The 20,283-nt window shown below is 45.4% G+C and overlaps 1 long non-coding RNA gene across 1 annotated transcript; it reads right to left on the reverse strand.

Annotated features, from left to right (window-relative positions):
* Positions 1-11,042: 11,042 nt before the first annotated feature.
* On the reverse strand, positions 11,043-19,576 carry LOC116968968. The gene is made up of 3 exons (XR_004410574.1): positions 19,455-19,576; positions 12,074-12,077; positions 11,043-11,053 (listed from the first exon to the last, which is right to left on the reverse strand). It is a non-coding gene; the product is annotated as an uncharacterized LOC116968968 (long non-coding RNA).
* Between the last annotated feature and the right edge of the window lie 707 nt (positions 19,577-20,283).

The raw sequence follows: 20,283 nt of genomic DNA on the forward strand, positions 1-20,283 counted from the left end.
ATGTCAGGACTTTCATATGAAGAAAGACTGGATAGACTCGGCTTGTACTCGCTATAGTTTAGAAGATTGGGGGGGGATCTTATAGAAACTTACAAAATTCTTAAGGGGTTGGACAGGCTAGATGGAAGATAGTTCCCGATGTTGGGGAAGTCCAGAACAATGGGTCACAGTTTAAGGATAAGGGGGAAATCTTTTAGGACCGAGATGAGAAAAAACATTTTTCACATAGAGAGTGGTGAATCTGTGGAATTCTCTGCCACATAAGGTAGTTGAGGCCAGTTCATTGGCTATATTTAAGAGGGTGTTAGATGTGGCCCTTGTGGCTAAAGGGGCAGGGGGTATGGAGAGAAGGCAGGTACAGGATACTGAGTTGGTTGATCAGCCATGATCATATTGAATGGCGGTGCAGGCTCGAAGGGCCGATATGCCTACTCCTGCACCTATTTTCTATGTTTCTATGTTTCTATAGACCAGTTAGCCTGACATCAGTGGTGGAATAGATGCTGGAGTCAATTATGAAAGATGAAATAGCGGCCCATTTGCCGACACAGGATCGGTCCAAGTCAGCATGGATTTACGAAGGGGAAATCATGCTTGACATCTTCTGGAATTTTTTGAGGATGTAACTAGGAAAATGGACAAGGGTTCCCGGAGGGTTGCATGTGGTTGCCGGAGGTTGCAGATAGTGGAAGCAGGTAGGGAGTCGGACAAAAACCTCCGGGAACCGCACTGAAACCTTCGGTGGGGCACAAAGTCTCGAGAGGTTTCCGTTCAGGTTTTCTAAGTGGGACAGGGGCATAACATTAGCAAATATGCAGATGACACAAAGCTGGGTGGCAGTGTGAAATGTGAGGATGATGCTATGAGAATGCAGGGTGACTTGGACAGGTTGGGGGGAGTGAGCAGATGCATGGCAGATGAAGTTTAATGTGGATAAATGTGAGTTATCCACTTTGGTATAAAAAACAGGAAACCAGATTACTATCTAAAGGTGTCAAGTTATGAAAAGGGGAAGTACAAAGGGATCTAGGGGTCATTGTTCAACAGTCTATGAAAGTAAGCATGCCGATACAGCAGGCAGTGAAGAAAGCGAATGGCATGTTGGCCTTCATAACAAGAGGAGTTGAGTATAGGAGCAGAGAGGTCCTTCTGCAGTTGTATAGGGTCCTAGTGAGACCACACCTGGAGTATTGTGTGCAGTTTTGATCCCGTAATTTGAGGAAGGACATTATTGCTATTGAGGGAGTGCAGCGTAGGTTTATAAGGGTAATCCCGGGATGGCGGGACTGTCATATGCTGAGAGAATGGAGCGGCTGGGCTTGCACACTCTGGAGTTTAGAAGGATGAGGGGTATTATTGATATTATTGAAACACATAAGATTTTTAAGGGTTTAGACACGCTGGAGGCAGGAAACATGTTCCCGATGTTGGAGGAGCCCAGATCCAGGGGCCACAGTTTAAGAATGAGGGGTAAGCCATTTAGAACGGAGACAAGGAAACAATTTTTCTCACAGAGTGTTGTGACTGTGGAATTTTCTGCCTCAGCGGGCGGTGGAGGCCGGTTTTCTGGATACTTTCAAGAGAGAGCTAGATAGGACTTTTTTTGCACAGAGATTGGTGAATCTGTGGAATTCTCCGCCACAGAAGGTAGTTGAGGCCAGTTCATTGGCTATATTTAAGAGGGAGTTAGATGTGGCCCTTGTGGCTAAAGGGATCAGGGGGGTTGGAGAGAAGGCTGGTACTGGTTACTGAGTTGGAGGATCAGCCATGATCATATTGAATGGCGGTGCAGGCTCGAAGGGCCGAACGGCCTACTCCTGCACTTATTTTCTATGTTTCTATGTTTCTATGTTAAAGATAGCAGAGTCAGGGCATATGGGAAGAAGGCAGGAATGGCCTACTCCTGCACCTATTGTTTATTGTCTGTTGTCTGTTGTGTAGGGACAGGTGTTGCATCTCCTGTGGTTGCAGGGGAAATTGTGTGATGTACTTGCTTATATCCAAGAGTTATGCTCAAGACAGTGTCTTGTGCTGTAAGCCAAGGTTCAGTGAAAATCCCCAAGTAATTACACTCAAGTTTCTGTGTACGTGACGGATGTTTTTAAGAAAACAAAACTCCCAAGTGTAGCATGCAGCCATTAATGAATAATACAGGATTAATCCTAGTTCAGAATTGTAGTTTTCCACTTAAACCATATTGAATAATGCAGGCTTATTTTAAAATCTAGCTGGGTGAGACATTTAGACAAGTAAAATACCTTCTGGTTTTTGGTCAAGTGCCAAGTAGAAACTGCGCTCTCTGCTCGAACTGAAGCAGTAATGTCGACATCAAATCTTTTGGAATGCATGAGGTAAACATTCAAATCACGTTCAAAATGTGTAGGAAGGAACTGCAGATGCTGGTTTACACCAGAGATTGACACAAAGTACTGGAGTAACTGAGCGGGACAGGCAACATCTCTGGAGAGAAGGAATGGGTGAGTTTTCAGGTCGGGACACTTTGTGGGTTTGGTGACCCCAGTAGACTGCTCCATTTAGTTTGTGCAAATCGGGCCATTCGGCCCCACTGATCTGCGCGTCCTATCCTACTTGCCAATGTTAATGGTGGCAGGAGGAGTGAATGATTATTTTTCCTTCCTAGGGTTCCTTTTACCAATCTGTTACAAGACCAGCTGCGTCTAGCATTTATATATGCCTGAGGTAATCGAACTCGGCAATTGAATCTACAATGTTGTACACGTTCTTCTTCCTAACGTGTCTAATCTGATGTGCAACTATTTGGGCAGCACGGTGGCGCAGCGGTAGAGTTGCTGCCTTACAGTGTCAGAGACCCGGGGTCAATCCTGACTACGAGTGCTGCCTGTACCTTCTCCCTGTGAGCATGGTGAGCACGTGGAATGAGCTTCCAGTGGAAGTGGTGGATGCAGGTTCGTTGGTATCATTTAAAAATAAATTGGATAGGCATATGGATGAGAAGGGAATGGAGGGTTATGGTATGAGTGCAGGCAGGTGGGACTAAGGGGAAAAAGGTGTTCGGCACGAGATGGCCTGTTTCCGTGCTGTAATTGTTATATGGTTATATGGTTATATGGGTTTCCTCCCGCACTCCACACACTTACAGGGTTTCAAGGTTAATTGACTTCAGAAAATTTGTAAATTGTCCCTAGTGCGTAGGGTGGTGCTAGCGTACGGAGTGATCGCGGGTCGGTGCGGTCGCGGTGGGCCAAAGGGCCTGTTTCCGCGCTATATCTCGAAAGTCCAAATCAGCTTGTCTTAACTCATCTCATCCCTTCCCCACCAAACCCTTTGTTAAAATTAAAGATTGATAACCTGAGGTATAGAACATAGAACAGTACAACACAGGAACAGGCCCTTCGGCCCACAATGCCTGTGCTAAACGTGACACCACTGCCAACTCTTATCTGCCTGCATATTATCATTATCCCTCCATTCCCTGCCTATCCAAAAACCTGTTAAATGCCACTGTTATATCTGCCTCCACAACCACTGACAACACACTCAAGGTGCACTCTAACCTCTTATAACCAGCTCCACAGATCTTTAAACTTTGCCCCACTCTCGATAAAGCTATGCCCTCTAGTATTCAATCTCTGTCCTGGGAAAAAGGGGTGGGCACGGTGGCGCAGCAGCAGAGACCCGGGTTCGATCCTGACTACGGGTGCTGTCAGTACAGATTTGTACATTTTCCCCTTGACCCGCGTGGATTTTTTTCCCGAGATCTTCAGTTTCCTCCCACAATCCAAAGACATGCAGGTTTGTGGGTTAATTTGGTATAAACATAAATTGTCCCTAGTGTGTGCGCGGTAGTTTAATGCACGGGTATCGCTGGTTGACGTGGACTCTGTGGGCTGAAGGGTCTGATTCTGTGCTGTATCTCTAAACTAAACTAAAAAAGGTTCTGACTGTCTGGTTAAAGATATGAGCACATGGGCTCACTGGTCTGAGGGCTGTAGAAAGAATCTTGCACTTTGCTGACTTTCACAAGCAATGTTAAACTGAGACCAACAAGGTAACGGCAATAGTTTGTTTTAGCGAGATGGCGTGAAAACAGGTCCTTCCGCCCACCGAGTCCACGCCAACCAACGATCACCTGTACACTAGTCCTATATCCTTCACACTAGGCGCAATTTACAGACGTCAATTAACCTACAAACCGGCACATCTCTGGAATATGAGAGGAAACCAGAGCACCCGAAGGAAACCCACGCGGGTCACAGGGAGAACGAACAAACTACAAGCACGCGTAGTCAGGATCGAACCCGGGTCTCTGCCGCTGTAAGGCAGCAACTCTTAGTCTATCACTGTGCCACCATGCCGATCAATTCACTTGATGCTAAGGAAGTTGTATGTTAGCCCTCTGCAAACTTTAAAACCCAATGAGATGTTCCTTCCCCATTTGGCACACCAAGTCCTCTCCGTCATTCAATCATATCTGGATTGTCATGGCTTAGAACATCAGAACAACCCTCTGCCACTGCCACTGATTCCACAGGGACCACGAAGGCAAAATGCACTCCAGTGATACGTCTGTGTGCTTTATATCTGTCTGTTAAGGTGTTAATATTTGTCAAATATTGAATTGCATTCCAACAGTGGAGTCTTTAGGTTTATAGAGTTAAGTGTGAAACTGATAAAGCAGAAGTGTTTTAGTGCCAGGAACACACTACACACGCTTTGACTATAGACAACTCTCATTTGGTAAACGTTAAAAATATTCTGCTGGTTTTTAAGTATTTTTCCCGAACAAGGTAGGGTGGTGCAGCGGTAGAGTTGCTGCCTCACAGCGCTGGAGACCCGGGTGCTGTCTGTACAGAGTTTGCACGTTCTCCCCATGACCCGAGTGGGTTTTCTCCGGGTGCTCCGGTTTCCTCCCACACTCCAAAGACGTGCAGGTTTGTAGGTTAATTGGCTTTGGTAAAAAGTCCCCAGTGTGTAGGATAGTGCGTGTATACAGGTGAATGCTGGTCGGCGAGGACTCGGTGGGCCAAAGGGCCCGTTGTCACACTGTATCTCAAAACGAAAACACTTGAGATTTAATATCGTTTGCCTTTTATTTCTTGACAGATCTAAGTATGATTAAGCCAACCCCTTGTCCCCTGTGTTGATGAAATGAAGGGGGGTAATTGCCTTAGACCCTCCCCCACCTGCCCTTCACTTCTGGAGTAATATAATCAAGCTTGTAACTTTTGGAAACATCTTCCTTTAGTTTAGTTTTTACAAGTGGAGTTTAATTCAATGCAGATTTAATTTTCTCCTGTGAACTATCTTGTACATCACTCGGGTTTCATCAACGTATCTCATTTCTTGAACTGTCAACAGTTTCATGTTGACAACAAAAAATTGGAGAGCTTGTGTGCATTGGCAATGTAGCTTTTTCATATAAGCAAGACACCAGCCAGACCATGAAGGAACAGAGTGCTGGAGTAACTCAGCGGGACTCTTCTTCAGGACCAGACATCAACGTGTGCTGGTCTCACCATGACGTAGAAACATAGAAAATAGGTGCAGGAGTAGGCCATTCAGCCCATCGAGCCAGCACCGCCTTTCGATATGATCATCCAAAATAAAAACCCCATTCCTGCTATCTCCCCATATCCCTTAATTCCGTTAGCCCTAAAGTGGCTTTTTCACGGGGCGACTTGACGCAAGAGTGAACCAGAGTTTAACATCGTGGGAACCTCGTGCGATAACAGTACGGCATTCGTGGACCACCGTGGACCACCGTGGCTCTAACGGCAGGTAATCGTGTAACTTGGTCAGTCGGGAGAAAATTCAAGAAAGTTTGAATTTCTCCAAGAGTGACTTGTACACTTGTGGGTAAAGCATTGCAACATTGTATGAACATAGTGGCCAGTGCGATATCCGTGCGATATCGTAATAACTCTTGCGGGTACCGTGGGAACTCCTGCGAACGGTGAGTAACTGAGCAGTTTGATTGTCAGTGCTTGTTTTACCTCATTGTTAAATAAATATATTTTTTACTATCAGATTGATGTCTGCAATTCTTCATTAACACATCACTACAGGATGAATGTCTCTAATGTTAGAATCCCTCTCATGCTGAAACACAAAATAGTTGAAGGGAGGTGAAATAATTACATTTTCATTCTTTTTCATTTTTGAGTGTTCAGGTACCTCACTTGCTGAGCTGTTTTACTCCAGCAGTTTGTGTCTCTTTTTGTCTAAAGCAGTTTCTAAGACTGTAGGAACTCCGCGGGCCAGGCAGCATCTACGGAGGGAAATGGACAGGCGACCCTTTCTTCAGGCTGCCTTATCTCTCCCCCCCCCTCCCCCCTACTCCCACCCACACACACACAAATGCTGGAGAAACTCAGCGGGTGCAGCAGCATCTATGGAACGAAGGAAATAGTCAACGTTTCGGCCCGAAACGTTGCCTACTTCCTTCGCTCCATAGATGCTGCTGCACCCGCTGAGTTTCTCCAGCATTTTTGTGTACCTTCGATTTTCCAACATCTGCAGTTCCTTCTTAAACACAAATGCACCGAGTTCCTCCAGCATTTCGTGTTTTGCTCAGTATTCCAGCATCCGCTGTCTCCCGCGTCTCCAATAAAACAAAACTACTGTCAAAAGGGTGAAGAATAGGGGCAGAGATAGATACATTCCTGATTAGTGCGGCTGTCAGGAGGTTATGGGGAAAAGGCAAGAGAATGTGGTTGAGAGGGAGAAATAGATCAGCCGCGATTGAATGGCGGAGTGGATTTAATGGACCGAATGGCCTAATTTTGCTCCTATAACTAACAAAGATAGTAATTGTTAGGGAAATGTAGTTATTAAAGACGAGGGGGAGCAGAAATGGGCAGCCTGGGATGGCTCGCGAGATACTTGCATAGAGGCACAAAAGTTAAAGAAAGGGCAGATAAACAGAGAGGGGGGGGGGGGGGGGGACTTCCCTCAGTGCCCATCAGTTACCATTAATTGGACAATTCGGTCTGTGAAACGCAACACGCCAGTCCCGACATCCAGCCCGGTGGTCAGTCCTTTGAAGATAGACACCAGTTGCTTGGAGCAACTCAGCCGGACAGGCTGCAACTCTGGAGAGAAGGAACGGGTGGCGTTTCGGGTCGAGAGCCTTCTTCAGACTGAGGTCAATCCCCTGCATGGATAACAGGAGTCCCAGCCAACACGACAATCGCCCGCTGCACAGTCTCGGAGCTTCCACTGCGAAAACGGTGCCTACATTTGAGCACTTATGAAACTGAACCATCCTAACACCAACCACAGAGCATTCCTGAACTACTATCTACCTCATTCGAGACCCTCGGACTATCTTAGATAGTATACTCACTTGCTTTATCGAGTTACAGTGTGGAAACCGGCCCTTCGACGCTAATCTGCATTGGAAAGACACAATATGCGGGAGTAACTCAGCGCTGAAGAAGTGTCCCGACCCGAAACATCATCTATCCATGTTGTCTAGCGATGCTGCCTGACCCGCTGAGTTGCTCCAGCGCTTTGTGTCTTTCCACTAGACATGTAATAAGTCTCGTCTGGGTGTTTTCTGGGATCTCTGGTGTTTAATAGACGTCCTGATGTTGTTTTTGATCGGGTTTACTACTGACAGTATTTAATCAAATCCATATTAAATCATTTCCCCTTCACCTTAAACCTATGCAATCTGGTCCTCGATTCGCCTACTCTGGGCAAGAGACTGTGCATCTACCCGATCGATTCCTCGCATGATTTTAAACATTATCTTGCACACAGCGTTGTTCCCTTCACCATGTATACACCATTTATGGCTCGATTGTTACTATTTATTGTCTGTCTATTGACTGGTTAAACGTTTGAAAGTTTCACCTCTCAGTAGATAATAAAACAAGACAACCATCACGGTCAATGTGAGACAAAGTCTTTATTCCTATTTGACAAAATAAAAAGACGACTTCTTGCACATATTGAGAGAAGGTGCATCACACCAAACAACATTTGTCTAAAAATAACCAGATTATTCTTCAGCTCATTCAAGAGCTCGGGTGAAATTCTGACAAAGTTTGTGAATGCACCTTTATGCTCTTCGCACAGCACATTAAGCAGCTGATCATATTGTCCAAATTGAGGTCTCCGTTGAAAGATGGGCTTCACCCAGTGAGACTTCCTCTTAATTCTCTTTTTAAATAATCTCACCCTTCTGCCTTCACGCAAGCGTTCTCGATGCACATAGTGGGCTGCTGCATACAGCGCGTCAATGAAAATAACCACCATCCTGTACTCGAAAATACTTAGTATAGGCATGTCTCCAAATGAGCCAATTCAACCAAGGGAGGAATATAGTGTGTGAAAAAACCCAATATAGTGTGTGAAAACAAAGTAACATCATTTGTGCCACGTGATTAACAACACTACAGTTCACGATGTTCATTCAAGATTAACGGGAAAGCTCGGGAGACGGACAAGTCACTCGCACAAATAACAGAGATGCCGAGTACCGTGGGAACTCTTTATCTACTATCAGCGCGAGTTATATCGTGCGAAACTCGTGCTGGACCACGACCACTTCACTCTGGTGACATCTTGCGTCAACTCGCCCCGTGAAAAAGCCCCATAAGACCTCGGAGAGGCACAGCCATAGAAGGACGTCAAGGCTAAGACCACGGAGAGGCATAGTCAAAGAAGAGTGGTTTAACATCGTGGGAACCTCGTGCGATAACAGTACGGCATTCGTGGACCACCGTGGACCACCGTGGCGCTAACGGCAGGTAATCGTGTAACTTGGTGACTCGGGAGAAAATTCAAGCAAGTTTGAATTTCTCCAAGAGTGACTTGTACACTTGTGGTTGAGCATTGCAACATTATATGAACGTAGTGGCCAGTGCGATATCCGTAATAACTCTTGCGGTTACCGTGGGAACTCTTGCGGTTACCGTGGGAACTCCTGCGAACGGTGAACCCGGAAGCTGGGCAGAGGGGACAGAAGGTGAGTAAAAATTGTCTTTTGTGGGATAGAATTTAAAAAATAAAGATTTGCATCCGCATATGGACATCAACTTATTCATGAGTTATGTTAATGAGATTCAAGAAATTAACTATAATCTTTAAAAGGGACTTTACTGAAAGGTCCCGCATTTTTATGGTTCGTGAGAAATTTTTCACATGTACTTCTTTGAGAGATACAGCTCGGAGTCCTCGCCGACTAGCGATCGATGCCTTTCCGAAGCAGGGTCCGGAACGCTACCAATCAATGTTCTTCAGGGACCCGTGTAAGGAGTGAACTGCACATGCTGCTTTAAACCGAAGACAGACACAAAAAGCTGGAGTAACTCAGCGAGTAAAGCAGCATCTCTGGAGAAATATAGTTGATGTTTCGGGACGAGACACATCTTCAGACTCAATTCCGATTAGGATGTCTGAAGAAGGGTTCCGATTCGAATCGCCACCTATTCTTTTTCTCCAGAGATGCTGCCTGACCCGCTGACTTACTCCAGCTTTTTATGTTTTTCTTCCCAGATCTGACTTACCTGCTGAGTTACACCAACATGTTGGGTCCTTTTGTGCGTATTAACCAGCATCTGCAGTTCCTTTAGACATTACCTAACTTCAGATTTTAGAGATATAGCGCGGAAACAGGCCCTTCGGCCCACCGAGTCCGCGCCGACCACCTATTCTTATCCGGCTTCAGAACGGTTCTTCCTTCCATTCGTTTGGGCACTGACCCGACCTACCAACCTACCTCAATGCGGACATTGGACTTTTCCCCCCTTGGAACTGTCCTGAAAACATATATTCGGAACTCTGGTATTTTCCTCTTCGCTCTACGTGGTGTTCTTGTGCATGTGTCGGAAGGAACAGCAGATGCCGGTTTAAAGAGAATGCTGGAGTAACTCGACGGTTCAAAATGCTGGAGTAACTCAACGGGACATGCAGCATCTCTAAAGAGAAGGAACGGGTGACGTTTCGGGTCGAGGCCCTTCTTCAGACTGTACGTGGCTTGGTTATATTCATGTATAGCATTATCTGATATGATTGTATAGCACGCAAACAAAAGTTTATTCCCTGCATAGAATCATACAGCGTAGAAACAGGCCCTTCGACCCAACTTGCCCACACCGACCAATATGTCCCATCTACACTAGTCCCACTTGCCCGCGTTTGGCCCATAACCATCTAAACCTATCCTATCCATGCTTCAGTCTAATGCGTCTTAAACATTGCGACAGTACCTGCCCCAACTACCTTAACGGATAGCTCATTCCATACACCCACCACCCTTTGCGTAAAATAGTTACCCCTTAGGCTCTCATTAAATCATTCCCCCCGAACCTAAACCTGTATCTGCTGGTTCTCGATATGAGACAATAATAACAAACCAAATCGAGTTAGGGCATCGACGGGGAGATCCTGGATAAACCCAAGGTAGACACAAAATGGAGGAACTCGGCGCAACAGGCAGCATCTCTGGGGAGAAGGAATGGGTGACATTTCGGGTCGAGACCCTTCTAATATGCTGCCTGTCCCGCTGAGCTACATGTTGTGTCTATCTTCGTTTTAATCCAGCATCTGCAGTTCCTTCCTGGCCGAACCCGATTGAAAGATGAGAGGCTGGGCGATAGAGCACTGGGTGTGACAAGGATCAGGCTTCAGTAAGCAAAGTAAAGAGAGGTGGCAACGTTATGAAAATGAAGCGGGTAATCCGAGTGATGGCGAGACGGTATCCTCTAATGTGTCGGAAAGAACTGTAGATGTTGGTTTGCGCCGATGATAGACACAGTAATACTGGAGACAGACATAAAATACTGGACGGGCAGCATCTGGATAAAAGGAATGGGTGACGTTTCGGGACGAGACTCTGAAGAAGGGTCTCGAACCGAAACGTCACACATTCCTTCTCTCCAGAGATGATGCCCGTCCCGCTGTGTTACTCCAGCATTTCGTGTCTATCTTCCGTATGCTCTGTGATGGTCATCTCGGAGTCAAGTGGCAACTCTGGTCTGTAGACACGAGGAACTGCAGATGCAGGAATCACGAGCAAAACACAGAGCGTTGGACGAGCCTGACCCTTTGAGTTCCTCCATCACTTTGTGTTGAAGTCAGGTCTGGACATTGCTTGGCTCAGTCTCAGGCGCCGGCTAACTGGGAAGGTCGAGTCAAAGTCCAGCACTAACACTCAAGAAATAACGTTTGCGGCCTGATGTTCCCAATATTTAATTGAAATCATTAATAAAGTAAATAAATAGATACCGGTCTAATCAGTATCTACGGGATTGGACAGGCTAGATGCAGGAAGAATGTTCCAGATGTTGGGGGAGTCCGGAACCAGGGTCCCAGTTTTACAGTCTACCGTTGGAACTCTTTAACTCAGCGGACAGGCAGCAGTTGATTGTTGCTCCCTTCAGTTTCCCAGGGGGTCGGGACGGGACTGGAGTTGGGAGGGAAAGGTGCGGGAGTCGAGGGAGAGGAGGGGGAGACAGATGGGGGTGTCTTCATTTACTGGCGGCGGATGTCTGTCACTGAAACAGGCAGGTGCGATTTCACATCCACCTTGTGTGTGCCTCTCTCTCTCTCTCTCCCTCCCTCCCTCTTACACAGGCTGAGAGACTCTGCCTCTGTGAGTGTACGTCTCTTTCTCCCCCTCTCCCACACACAGTAAGACCGAGGTACTGTGCTCAGTCCATCTGTGTCTCCCACATACACAGTAAAACATGTCTCCAAATGAGCCAATTCAACCAAGGGAGGATAATTATAGTGTGTGAAAAAAAAGTGACATCATTTGTGCCACGTGATGATTTAACAACACTTTTACAGTTCACAATGTTCATTCAAGATTTACACTCGCACAAATAACAGAAATGCCGAGTACCGTGGGAACTCTTTATCTACCCCCCGTTATATCGTGTGATATCGTGCTAGACCACGACCACTTCACTCTGGTTACATCTTGCGTCAAGTCGCCCCGTGAGAAAGCGCTTTAGCCAGAGAAGGACGTCAAGGCTAAGACCTCGGAGAGGCATAGCCAAATAAAATTGGTTCCAGTCGTGGAACTGAAGATAAGTTATCGGCCAGGGAAAGCCTTGAGGTCTATCAACAGCATCGGGACGTATCTGAAGACGTATCACTGGATTTGTGAGTACGAATCGATTACTACTCTTTAAATTAAAATCACGGCTTTATTTAAAAGACTCCTGTAACATAACTCAGAAGCTATTTTCTCCAGCGTGTCAGGGGAAAGCAGGCCCACCTTGGATTGTTTGGAGTTGCTCCTGATAAGTGCATTCCATTGAATTAGATGCAACATTTTGCACCTGGTGTTAGAGAGATGTTCTCTACATTATCAGTATGTTTTAGTTTTGGAAGAAATTGTTGATAAAACCAAAGTCACTGAGAAGCAAAGATTTATTCGATTAATTTAAAGACTTGGCAATCTGCCAAGACCTCTTTTAAATCATGAATTTAGAAGAAGATGAAGGCAGAGATATGCCCGAAGAACCACGTGGTGGTGAAGAAAGACCCAGACAACTTGAAGAAACAGACATGTCACATGCTGCCTGTTTGAGGGAAACCGAGAAAAAGAGAAATGAATTATGGTTGCAGGTTGCCAGATAATTGATACACAGAAAAAACTAATGGAATCAGAACAGAACGTGACCAAGGTGAAATCTAATATGAGCCAACTATGGAACCTCTACCAGGAGGTTGGCAAGAAACAGAATGTACTGCTGTGTTCAGTGCCGTCTTGGGAAGAACGCAGAAGACATACCCAGTGGCATGAATACACGAAGAAGATATTCAATGGTTTCAAGAAAAAGGCAGAGAAGTGGTTATCTGAGATTACGTATGAGCGAAGGAGCTAGAAGCTTGGTGCTTGAAGGGTCACATGGTGGAGAAAGACCAGCCAGACAAGTTGAACTCACTGAGAAAGATCGAATTCATGTCCTCAAGGAGACTGAATTGGATAGGAACAAGTTGTGGAAGAGGATTAGAAGGCTATTTGAAAGTGTGAAGATACTCATGGAATCAAAAGCTAACCAGGAGAAGGTGGAGGATAAATTACGCCTGATACGTAGCCTTAGCCAGGAGCTGAAAGAGAAGCGGGACACACTGCTGGAAGCAGAGCGTTCTCAAGAGGAACGTGAAAGACATTATAAGTGGGATTCAGAAAATACGGAGTATTATGATGAATCCATGGATTTGCAGAAGCATGGTTAGCGCAAGTTGACAAAAGTAAATGTAGCAGAAAAGAAAATACTAAGCAAGAAGAAGAAGAAGGTGATGATATAGAACCGGGAGATAGTATCTCAAATGTATCTTCACGAAGATCAGGCCGTCGATCAGGTTGCTCAGCCAGTTCGATTTCGAGGGCTTCGGCTGAATTGGGAGCAAACGCTGAGTTAGCAGCGCTCTCAATAGAAGCATATGCCATGAAGAATAAACATGAGATAGCCCGACAGCTAGAACAGATGGCCCGACAGCAAGAAGAGATGATGCAACAGAAGGCCCGACAGCAAGAAGAGATGACCCGACAGCAAGAAGAGATGAAGCAACAGAAGGCCCGACAGCAAGAAGAGATGACCCGACAGCAAGAAGAGATGATGCGATAGATAAAACGACAAGAAGCAGAGATGGCGCGATGTCAGGAACAACTGGAATTAGATACAAAGATGGCGGTGGCCAAAGCCAGGAAGGACATAATCGAAAGTGAAGGGTCAAGATGCAGCTCTATATCGTCGAGGACGATGACCTCTGGACCAAGAATAAAAACTGCTCGAAATGAATTCGCAGCTGGATCAATTCCACAATCGAGGTCCACCGGATTTCTAGGCGTTGAAAACCCACTGGAACAGAGGAAGATGGGTAAAACTTCATCTCAGCAATTGAGTGCTAGAATGGAACTAGCTACTATGGGAGCATCCGTACAAATTCCAGATGGACCAGTAGATCGTGCTTTTCCAAGGTCTAGGGCACGGGCTCGAACAAGTCTGTTTGAGCCAAGACCTGTTTATGAACAGGTGGCGCCAAGACAGTTTTCAGGATGGATTATTGGCACTGTTGAATAGGCAATCTGAATTCAACGAGATTAGAGCTCGACAAAATACCTCTCTCATTCTGCCACCAGTTGAAATTCCTACGTATGGTGGAGACCCTTTGGAGTATGAAACTTTCGTAAGGGCACTAGAGGAGGTATTAGAGACGAAAGTTAAGGATGATAAAGAGCGCTTATGATTTCTGGTGAAGTACACAAAAGGAAGTGTGAAGGTGCTTGTAGAAAGTTATCAGATGGAGGCAGGCAACCAGGGCTATAAAAAGGCGAGACGATTACTAAAAGAACGTTTTGGTGATGAACAGATGATTGCAAATGCATGCACTGAAAAGGCACATGCTTGGACAGAAATCAAACCAGAAGATGTGGAAACATTTAGTGAGTATGCAATATTTCTGAGAAGATGTTAGAGCTCGATAAAAAATCCTGGCTGCATGGAGGAAATTAATCTTGCAAGTAATATGAGAATCATCATTAACAAGTTGCCCAGAAGAATGAGAGAAAAGTGGAGAGATAAGGCAGGTAAATTACGAGATAAGAGCAAACAAGCAGCCAGTCTACCAGACCAGGTGGAATTTTTAGAAAGAGAAGTACGGTACATGTCAGACTCATGCAACGGGATTATTGAAGATCGCAAACCACTTGCAACTTATAAATGTTCTACTTTTACCAAACCAGAAGAAAGATCTCAACCTAAGATAAGTGGTTTTGCTATCACGACCTTGTCTGTGGAAAAGACAGATGAAAGAAAAAGAAAGGTGTCTACTCGCAAGCAAATAGTATTTTGTTTGTTATGTGATGAAGTTGGTCGTAGATTCAAGATGAAAGAAGATGAAGACAAGATGGATTTCTTGAAAGAGAAGGGAATCTGTTTTGGATGTTTGAAAAGGGGACATATGGTAAAAGACTGTAAGAGTCCTATAATGTGTTATGAATGCAATCAATATCATCCTGAAGCACCTCACATTGAAGAAGAGCCGTTAGAGCACCGGGAATAATAATAATAATAAGGAGAAGTACTGGAACAAACAGAAGAGGGCGAGAAGCCTATCACCTCGCCTCAAGTATCTGCTCATATTGGGGCCGGGGTTGAAACTCGTAATTTTTCTCTCCTACCACTGCAAGTAAGGAACAGCAAGACGAATGCAGTGTTGCAATCATATGCTTTTCTGGATCATGGCAGTTCGACTACCTTTTGTTTTCGACTACCCGGCACAGAAAGCCTGACGAGAAGACTGAATATCAGAGGAGAAGATACTAACATTCGATTACGTATCATGAATAAAGACGAAGAGAGCATGAGTCATTGGATTGCGAGTATGGAGATATCCAGTTTGGATGTAGATAATTTTATTCCAATTTCAGAAGTTTTTATACTTGAAACAATGCCTGTTGGTCGTCAAAATGTAGCCAGATGTGAATATTTACAGCCATGGCCTTACCTGAAGGATGTCAAAATATCAAAGATAAATTCTGATATTGACTTACGTATTGGACCGAATGCTCTGAGAGCATTAGAACCTGTACAGATTATTAGAAGCCAAGCGGATTGTCCGTATGCTACGAACACCCGACTTGAATGGGTTATCTCTGACTCGTTGAAGAGGAACCACAAAATCGGAAATCAGGATAACTGTGATGCCATTGCTGTTAATCAAATGTCCAATGATGAATTAGAAAAGTCGGTGATGAAGCCATTCAATCATGACTCTAATGAAAGTACTAGCAAACCATCTGAAGAGATGTTGAAAGAAGAATTGAAGTTCATGGATGTTATGAACTATTCAGTGAAAACTGATGGACACTGTTGTGAGAACATACCTTTCAAACAAGATAGTGTTAATCTGCCAAGTAATCGTAGTATAGCACAGCAACGTACCCAGACTTTCAAACAAAAGTTTGGCGAGAAGAGTAAAATTCATGAAAGAAAAATCTCTTTGAAGAATAACTTCTACAAGGATAATTGGTTAAAATCTAGGCCTACTGAGCAGGAAGCAATTCTATCAGTAGAACATCTGACATCTCTTTGCAATAAGGGAGGATTTGTACTTTCGAAGTGGGACAGGGACAATTGTGAAGGCATTCCACTAGATGACAGAGCGATAGAAACCAGAGAGTTGGACTTGGACAGACACGATCTGCCAATGGGGAGAGCATTGTGAGTTACTAATGTGGTGCAACTGAAATACGTTGACACAGAAGAAAATTCTGCGAATGAAGTTTCCAGAGAATTGACAGTGAACTGTTTCTTAAGCGAAAAGAAATGGATCAATAAATTAAAATCTCTCTGCAAGCCAGACAGAGAATGGCCAGACTGAAGAAGGGTTTCGGCCCGAAACGTCGCCTATTTCCTTCGCTCCATAGATGCTGCTGCACCCGCTGAGTTTCCCCAGCAATTTTGTGTACCTTCGATATTCCAGCATCTGCAGTTCCTTTTTGAACAGAGAATGGCCAAAGTTTGAGCTGGGATTTGAAATCTCTGCTAAAGATTCGGACGTTAAATCAAACTGTGTGTGTGTGTGTGTGTGTGTGTGTGTGTGTGTGTGTGTGTGTGTGTGTGTGTGTGTGTGTGTGTGTGTGTGTGTGTGTGTGTGTGTGTGTGTGTGTGTGTGTGTGTGTGTTCCTCTGGCGCTGGGCGCTGGGCAGTGGAAGGCACACATCGCAATGGGATGAATTGATGTCACACACGCATTTCTAGTCAAAATTGTAATCAAGATCCCAAATGCGCGAAAATCGGGATTACTGCACTGAGTACTGGGTACCAACCACCATAGCCCTCTGTTTCCTCTGAATAAGACAGTTCTGAATCCATAAGATCAGGTCATCTTGAACGCCGTACACCTTAGCCGGCTGGATCAGCCTTACATGGGGGCCTTAATAAAAGCCTGACGTATGTCCATGTATACAACATCCACCTCCCTATCGTCAAAAATCTCCTTTGGCGTCGCCTCGAAAATCACAACCAATAAGAGACGTACTGCCACGCACAAAGTCGTGCTGACTAACCTTAATTAGCATATTCTCTTTCAATTAAGAGTAATTTCTATCTCGAAGAATTCCCTTCAATAATTCCCCACCATTGACGTGAAGCTCACCGGTCGGGAAAACCAAGTTCCCTGGGGTTTTCACTACGTAGTTCTTAAACAAAGTAACAACAGTGACCACTGTCCGGTCCTCCGGGATCTCACTGGGCTAGAGAATAAACAAAGATCACAATCTCCTCCCCTATCTCTGTCAATAATCTAGGATAGATCCCGTCAAATTTTGGTGTCTTATCCACCTTAATGTTCTTCAATATCTTCCGTACCACCGCCTTCTCGATCATAACCTGCCTTGGTATATTTGTATTATCTACACTGATATTGTTATCCTCCAAGCCCTTCTCCCGTGTGAATATAGATGCAGAGTAGTTAAATGCATTATCCAACCCGACGCATAAATCCCTCCTCGATCGTGGAATGTTCCTACCTTTACCCCTGCCATTCTCTTAGTTCTAACGGACCTATAAGAAATCACGGGACGTTCCTTAATCTGCCTCGCCGGACATTTCATGCCCCCTTCTGGGCCCTATAATTGTCCACTTGAGTTTCCCACTCGCTATATATTCCTCCAAAGCCGCGTCTGATGCCTCCTTCTTAAACCTGGCATCCTTTCCCCTCGTGAAATTTTACAACACCATCCGACATCTACGGATCTTTTAGATTGCAGTCCTTATCTGGCGGCGCCCAACTATCAGCGCACATGTGGCAGGGATTAGAACATCATACTGTTGGATTTCACCCTCTGGTATAAAAATTAATGAGAGGTATCTTCAACACCAACCCCCCTAGGGCTAGGTACTCCCGGATTTGGGATGTGAGTATTATCCTAACGTTGCTCATGGGATGGTCACCAGCAACGTCCGTGTCCCTGGAGAAACTAACATATAAAATAGACATACTAATGGCACTAGTCTCGGCACAACGGGTCCAGTCACTGCACAAATTAAGCTGGACACCATGGTCCATTAAACCAACGAAATTACATTTAACATCTATGAATTAGTAAAATAAAATAGGCCTGGATCATCGGGCCTCAAATTGGAATTCCGAGCGTACCCTATAGATGTTCGCCGGTGCATTATGACGCATCTATTAGATTAGATATAATTTATTGCCACACAGCCAGGCTGGTGGAAATTTGGGTTGTCTGCAGCGATACAATAATACAGAACACACAACCACAATAAAACGGTAACACAAACATCCACCACAGCATTCATCACTGTGGTGGAAGGCACAACATTTGGCCAGTCCTCCTCCATCCCCCCCCCCCCCCCCCCGTGGTCAGGACCAGAGTCCAGAGTCAGTCCAGGATTGGCTCTTCCTCACCGGAGACCGCGGCTTCAAGTTGTTGTAGGCCGCAGGCCGGCGGTCAAGATTTAAAGTCCCCGCCGCAGCCAGAAGCACCGTAGACTGCAGGGCCGGCGGTCGAAGCTCCCCTCCAGGGGTGTTGGTAAGTCCATGCCGGCCCCGCGGTAGAAGTTGGCCGCGGGCCGGCAGTGATGGCTTCTACTTCCCCCGGGTCCCCAACGTGAGATCCCGGGCTGTAGACGCCGCACCAGCTAGAGCTCTGCAGACCGCGACTTCAGGCTGCGACTTCAGGCTGCCGGCTGCCCCGGGCCAGCGAAACGGAGCGCTTCCCTCCAGCGAGGGCTCACCCGCTCCACGCCGAGAGTCCACGCTGCGCCCGCCGCTGAAGCCCCGGGCGCGTCTCCGGGAAAGGCCGCGTCGATCCTTGATGTTAGGCCACGGGGGAGGCGACCTGGAAAAACTCGCCTCTCCGTGGAGGAGGCGAACGAAGCGGGTTCCCCCTTACCCCCCCCCCCCCACACCACCCCCCACACAAAACACACAAAGAAACATTAAATACAGACTTCAAAACATACAAAAAAAATAAAAAAAGTTGAAAAACTGACGAGCTGCATGACATGGCTGCTGCCAGAGCAGCGCCCTCTACATATTACACTATATAGAAGTCACAAAACATCTTAGAGGCAAGAAAATGGTGCTGTTGCTCAGCCATAAACAGCCTCATAATAGAGTATCCGTACAAATCATATGAAGGTGGACTAGACAGGTTTAGGGGGCTGCAGGGGTGGATACTGATGTCTTCAAATCTCATTCCACCAGGGCTGCAGCAACATCGGCAGCAAGGGAGCTGGAAGTTCCCACGGATCGCATCCTGCGTACAGCAGGATGGTCCAGAGAAAGTACCTTTCAGCAGTTTTATAACAAACCGATTGCCAAACCTGCGGTGTTTGCAGAATCAATATTGAATTCTGTGTTATAATTTACCACAAGGAAATAGATTATTATTATTTTTGTTTGTTAATAAATGTATCGTTGTTTTGAACAACTGATTCATGTCTGAATTAACATACTTCCTCCTTTTGATCAACTACGGCAGTGTGTGAGGCATGGATTCGTTTCACGGCATGAAATCACAGAGCATTAAAATTTTCGCGTAGTCACTCACGTTACTCCGAAGTAAAATAGTAAGATTAAACGAAAATGTTCCAGTTTGAAGTTTGATCTTTATTTTATGAGGAGTAACGTTGAGGGATTACGTGCTCTCCACGCCCAACCCTCTATCATAAAGGTCAACTGGTATTTTAGTACTCTGATCTTACTGTAACCATATAACCATATAACAATTACAGCACGGAAACAGGCCATCTCGACCCTTCTAGTCCGTGCCGAACACATAATCTCCCCTAGTCCCATATACCTGCGCTCAGACCATAATCCTCCATTATTGTTTAGTTCAACTAACTGTTATCTGTGATTTCACACCGCTGCTTTGAAGTTTGGCACGCATGCGCGCTGGCGGTCTCTTCACGTAATCCCTCACCTTTACTCCTCATGAAATAAAGATCAAACTTCAAACTAGTAAATTCTCGTTTAATCTTACTATTAGCTTCGTATTTTAAACAGTCAGAATGCATTTCGTTGCTATGTCCACGCGGATAATCACGAGACGCAGAGCCATGTTCATGCTGAATTAATCTAAATTGACACTTGTTAAAAATAGTAAATACTGCTTTCAGCCGAAAATTGAAATAAGAGCGTATAATACTCGACTAAAACAAAGATGGTTTCAGATCTGAAAAACAGATTAAGTAACTCTGCTGTGCCCATCACCCAGTGGGGAATAACAGTTCCACTGGACGAACATAAGCGGTAGGTCTGTTCAAACGTCAGCTAGTTACACTTTGAACCACCTCATAC

Source organism: Amblyraja radiata, chromosome 49, assembly GCF_010909765.2.
Source record: "Amblyraja radiata isolate CabotCenter1 chromosome 49, sAmbRad1.1.pri, whole genome shotgun sequence".
NCBI lineage: Eukaryota > Metazoa > Chordata > Chondrichthyes > Rajiformes > Rajidae > Amblyraja > Amblyraja radiata.